The sequence below is a fragment of the Astyanax mexicanus genome, chromosome 14 (genome assembly GCF_023375975.1).
Source record: "Astyanax mexicanus isolate ESR-SI-001 chromosome 14, AstMex3_surface, whole genome shotgun sequence".
NCBI lineage: Eukaryota > Metazoa > Chordata > Actinopteri > Characiformes > Acestrorhamphidae > Astyanax > Astyanax mexicanus.
Window position 1 is genome coordinate 32,723,720 of NC_064421.1, and position 6,026 is coordinate 32,729,745.

The following is a 6,026-nucleotide window of genomic DNA, read 5'->3' on the forward strand; positions in this document are numbered from 1 at the left end:
TTAAACAGAAATACTTGTCTGCTGTTGTTTTTACTGATTTTTACATTTTCAAAAATATATTTTAGTGACTTTTCTCATCCTGCAGAAGAAAAGACATTAATTATTTAATAGAAGAGACATTAATTATTTTATCTTAAACTGTCTCACTTGTTTATTCATTTACACAATATTTTGAGTTGCTTACAGTCATATAATTAACAATAAAATGAAAAACATTACATTTTCAAACTCTGGAAGGCCAGGCTCTCGATGTACTTGTACCAATGTGCTGGATTGGTGGTAAAATCAGCTGGGTTGTAGGGGTGGGTTTAACCACATGATTAGTTGTTTTTTTCCAGCATGGTAAAAAAGAAAAAAGGGGGAAAAATACGTTTTTACAGGGTCCTTTTTTAAGTTGTATAAAAAAGTAATATTCAGTATATCAAAGGAAATTTTCAAATAAACAAAGCTAAATCATTTATAATAATCACAGTACTGCAGGTCATCAAATTTGGATTTACCAGCAGGGGTGTCCGGTAAAGCAAAAAAATTGTGTCTCTAATAAGCTGAAAAAACGTTTCCCATTTTTCTCCCAATTTTGCTAGGCCAATTGTCCCAGTCAACCACCACCTTTTTTCAAGCTGCTGCTGATGCAGCATTGCCGAGTAGCATCACAGCACGCTCAGAGAAAATCGCAGCGACTCGCTTCCGATACATCAGCTCACAGACGCCTTGTGCTGATTTATATCACCCTTTGGAGTGATGTGGGGAGAGAGCACCATCTACCCACCCAAATACCACAAGACCAGTTGTGCTCTCTCTGGGCTCCGGAAGCTGATGGCAAGCTGCATGACTGGGATTCAAACCTGCGATCTCCTAATCATAGTGGCAGCGCTTTAGACTGCTGGACCACTCAGCGCTCCAGAAAGTAGATCATTAAACAGAATGTAAGAACAAAAATATAGCAATCATCCCTCATCACACAAATGGTACAATCCACCTACACTTGTGCTGCCAGATTGAAATTGCAGTGTTGCAGGTTCACAAATACAGATACAGAGTAGTTATACATGTTAAAGGTGCACATCTGATAGGATTGTATGTTCATTGGTTAAGTACGTGCTGGAGGACAGAGTACATTCTACTTCCATATCAGTCCAAGGCTCAGCTGTGTGTCCAGAATGGACCATCCAGTTTTCATCACAAAGAACATGTTCAAAGTCAAGCATGACCTGCAGCTTTTCAAAAGTATTAGATGGGAAGATACAAATACCAACAACCGAAATCTTTTAGTGGAAAAAAAAATTTAGTTCCAAAAATGTCCAGTGTAAAGGTTTCAAACAGTACAGATTCCTCCTTCAGATGAAATCTGTTGGCTAATTCTGTCATGTACTCAGCGTTTCTTCAGCAGATCTAGTGGGTGGAACTTCTATGCCTCCTTCTTCCTTATTTCCTTATTGTCACATCACAGCATGATTCCTGATACAGAAAATGAATAAAAAAGTGGGTTTTGCATAGTATGTCCTTTTTAAGGTAAACATAGTGATGTCAAACTCGAAACTTATATTTGAACTGAATCGATTCATTTGAATCACTGTGTTTCAATACTCTGATATGAAGTCTGTATCAAAATGAAAAAAACTCATGTGACTGTAAGTGTTGTAAATGTTCTTGGTTTTTTTTTTTTGGGGGGGGGGGGTAAAAAAAATCACACACATTGCATTGCCTTATTATTTTTTGCTTATAGCAGTTTTGACATAAAAGCATTTAAAAAAAGAACAAGATCTTCGGTTTTGGATCACATCAGCTAAAGTGTCTGATTGCCCACCAGATGTCACTGTGGGTGATAATACTAATGTCTCAGTCCTGTAGTCCTGAACTACTGAAATACGCTTGCTGAGCTGTCACAGAGGGTTACAGACGCCCGGCAAAATTTGGCATCCTAAATATCTGATGCAGGAAGTCAAGAGGTGTAACTACATACAGTCAATAGGACACATAGAGAGAGAAAGAGTAGTACGGGTCCAAAAGTCGTCTTCTGCATGACCAGAGCTGTTTATGGAGAGTCTGACGACTTAAAAAAATATATAAGTAACTACTTATTCTAAGTATTCCTGCATTACTGCTACTGTGAGCTGATAGGTTGGTAAGCTGGTGCTGGAGTTACAGCCAGAGTTTAAAAGTTTTATAACCCTTAACCAAGTTTAAAACCTTAAGAAATTATATCTCTGGTACTGAAACATTTGATATAGTTCTGTGTTAAGGACATGAGTTCATATTTTAGTATAAAATGATCAGACAGTTAGAAACTCTGATTTTGCACAATTGGCACGGCATCACTAGTACTTATTATCAGCAATTGGGTAATTTGTGTCTTGTAGTCTGATCATCTCTGCACAACTGAAGTACTTAGCAGAAGTAATCAGTCCTGTGGTGTGAAGTGGAGATAATTAGAGCAAGTGAGCAGAGATACATACAAAAGATCCATGGAATTACTACTGCACTTGCAAAGAAGCTTTTTTTGCAGTGGTGGATTTTTCAACCTTGGCATAATAATTTGGAAGGCCAGTTACTTAACCTACTCCCAAACAGTCGATTGTAATGCTCCCATCACTAGTGGGGTGAGTACAAGCACATGCCTCCTCCAACACATCCAGCCACCTTCTCCTTTTAAACTGCTGCTGATGTAGCATTACTGTGCGACTGTGCCAGTGCACTTGGAGGAAAGTGCAGGACCCCCAGCTCTGAAATATCAGCCAACAGACACTTGCGCTGGCCAATATTACCTTGGAATAGAGCGCCATGCATCTACACAACCAGAGAGTCAAAAGTCACTTGTTCTCTCTTTGACTCCGGCTGCTGATGGCAAGATCACAGTCAGTGGCAGCTGAAACTGGACATAGCTAGCTAATTAACCTCATTTCCTTCTTGCCCTCCTTCACTCTCTATCCCATTATTTCCCTTCGACCTCCTTTAATCCCTATCTAAAGATGTTTTACCTTTAACTTCTATTACTTTTGTACTTGACTATTGTAAGTTGCTTTGGACAAAAGCGCCTGCCAAATGTAATGTAATGTAATGTAATGTAATGTAATGTAATTAGATGCCTTGCTGTCCATGATGTCCCAGACAGTGCTGATGATGCCAAAGTATAGACAGCTCACTGCTGTCACTGTGTGTTCAGCTGTTATCATTGACATTGTGTTATACAGAACTCTTATACAACTTATTCAAAACACATCATTCAATTTGCAGTAAATATCTTGTTGATGCTCCTGGATTATATTATTAAATAGATACTACATTGTGCACATTTCAACACCTTCCATCTACCTACTGATACCTTTATCTTTAAGGGACTTTGGCTCCAAAGTTTGCTCAAGCACAGTTTTCACAGCTTGGCATTACCTTTGTTTCCCTCAGTTCACTATAGTACACTTCTTACATAACAGATACATTACCAGTCAAACCTTTGGTCACACATCATTCTTATTCATATTTGTTCTTTATTTTTGTTGTTTACAAGGATTCAAGGAGACTTTATTGTCATTGGCATCATATGTGGTACATGAGGTGGAAGGAACAGTGTTGGGCACGTTACTTTGAAAAAGTAATTAGTTATAGTTACTCGTTACTTCTCCAAAAAAGTAACTAACGGAGTTACTCCACTATAAAAGTAATTAGTTACCAGTAAAAGTATCTATTGCGTTACTTTTTTTTTTCGCCCATCAAAAAAAAAGGAAATCAATTATGCATTTACTATTATTATTAGACAAATAACAAACAAAAATAAACCCAAAATGTTGACAAAAATATAATCTAACGAATTTCAAAAAAAAACCCCGAAATTCTCCACACAACCAAAGAAAATTACTAAAACTTGTAATACTGAAAAAAACGGAAAAAACGGAAAAACGCGTCTGGGGATGAAATTAAACAAACCAAGCCACACTCAAAGGAAATATGTATATATACACAAAACAAAATAAAAGACAAAAACAACAATCTCATGACCGTTAAAATAGTATTAATATAACAGCTTCACCAAAAGAGAATAGAGCTTAGATCGGGCCCAAAACGTGCACGTTCTGCCAGAGCCCGACCCAACACGAACCATGAACTGTCATTATGAGCCCGAGCCCGACCCGATTCGCCCCATAAACTGTCTGTTTTCGGGCTGTTTGAATGAGCGAAATATAATCAGAATTATGTTAATTTACATAAAAGCATAGAACTATTATTTAATTTAAATGATTTTTAAGAACAGCTACACACAATGCTGCAAGTCAAACGCGGAGGCGTTCACGTGCGCCCAGAGCTACGTGATTACATTTTAATTTTATTTTGTTTTTATTTTTTCTGTTCAGTAAGTTTTTAGGGTGGGCTTGCTAGTTTTTATTAGTTTTCACACATCTCACACACTGTATCTCCTGTTTCTCTTTCATCTGCCTGGCGCTCACATTGTAATCCCATACATAGTTCTGCAGTTTCTCAGTGTTTTCTGTCGTATTTTGCGGCTAGCGCTTTACACAAGAACAAACGCCACGGACCACGAGGTGCCGCGCGCTTGGCACAAAACCGCCCGCTGTACAACTCCGCTGTACAACAGCGCTTATAAATAAATTAAACACGAAAATGAGGGTATTCTATCAGTAATTTCAGTTCGTTTTAGTTAGTTTTATAAACACAAAATACGGTTCGAGATAGTTATGTTTTTTCCATTTAATTAACGTTTATATCAGATTCAGTTAACACAAATGTTTTTTCACTTTCAGTTTTCGCTATTTCGTTCGCTTTAGTGAACAATAATAATTGGTTACTTAGCAACATTGTGATTATCACACCAGAGCTTTATATAAAATAGAAATAGGAGCCCGATTTCGGGTCGGTCCTCGGGTCAGGTTGGGTTTGGGCAGAGAATCTAAGCTCTAAAAGAGAAAGCAGCAGCACCACAAAAACCGGAGCAGCTAAAAAGAGTTTAACGTCCTTAATTCGGAACTTGGGCTGTCCACGGCAATCACTGAATTGATTAGAGCACGCAAATCGTCACAATTGTGCCTCACTTCACCACGCCAACCCACAGGCACAGCGGCCAGAAGCTCAAGTTCACCGGAAAGAGGAGGGGTTAACCAGGGCAAAGAGAAGGAAATGGTGTCGGAAATGGTAACGGCGTTATAGTTACACTCATAGTAATTAGTTAGATTACTCGTTACTGAAAAAAGTAAAGGCGTTAGTAACGCCGATAGTTTTAACGCCGTTACTCCCAACACTGGGAACGAAATTGTAATCTCACGGTCCAGTTTACACCTAAGAGCAACAGCCCATTTAAGTGAACAGCAATGTTATTTTATTCTTTATTTTGTTTATTGTTGAGGTTGTTTTGTTTATTGTTGAGGAAGTACAGTGCACACAACGGTTCTGCATGGCTAGGATAGGATAGGGCAGCTGACTGTTGACTGTTGTCAGGGTTTTAATCAGTCAGTGGCTGTATTTCCCACAGCCAAGATAGAAACACGCGAGAAATTTACCTGAACACACCTCACTCAAGCACAGACCACCGCATCCACCAGTGCAAATATATTCCTAAACTTGTGCAAGACGTGAAAATACTGTTGATGGGGTATAAGATAGCAATGAGCGTTGCAAAGCCCTTGCACTGTGTGTACCATATAGGGTCCTAAGATTTATTAAGATGAAGACAGTTCTAATGGAGCAGTGATACTTTAGAGACAACCTCAGACTAGAGTTATAAAAGATAACTAGAGCTTATAAAAGAGGTCTATAATGAAATCATGTACTGATTCTGAAACAAGGATAGAAAGACTGAGTACCTGCTCTGGCAGAACACCACCCTGAGGTTCTGCTGCCTGAGCTGCATGAGGTTTGCAGAGACATCACCAAGGAGGTGAGACTGTTACCCAATTTTTACATCTGTTATAATACAGTTATAGTTCATAAATCATAATCTGTAATTGCTTCACTAAAGCAAGCTCTAACTGTGATTCTTTCATCTCCACTGTCTTCCACCGGTGAAGAACCTGCTCTCT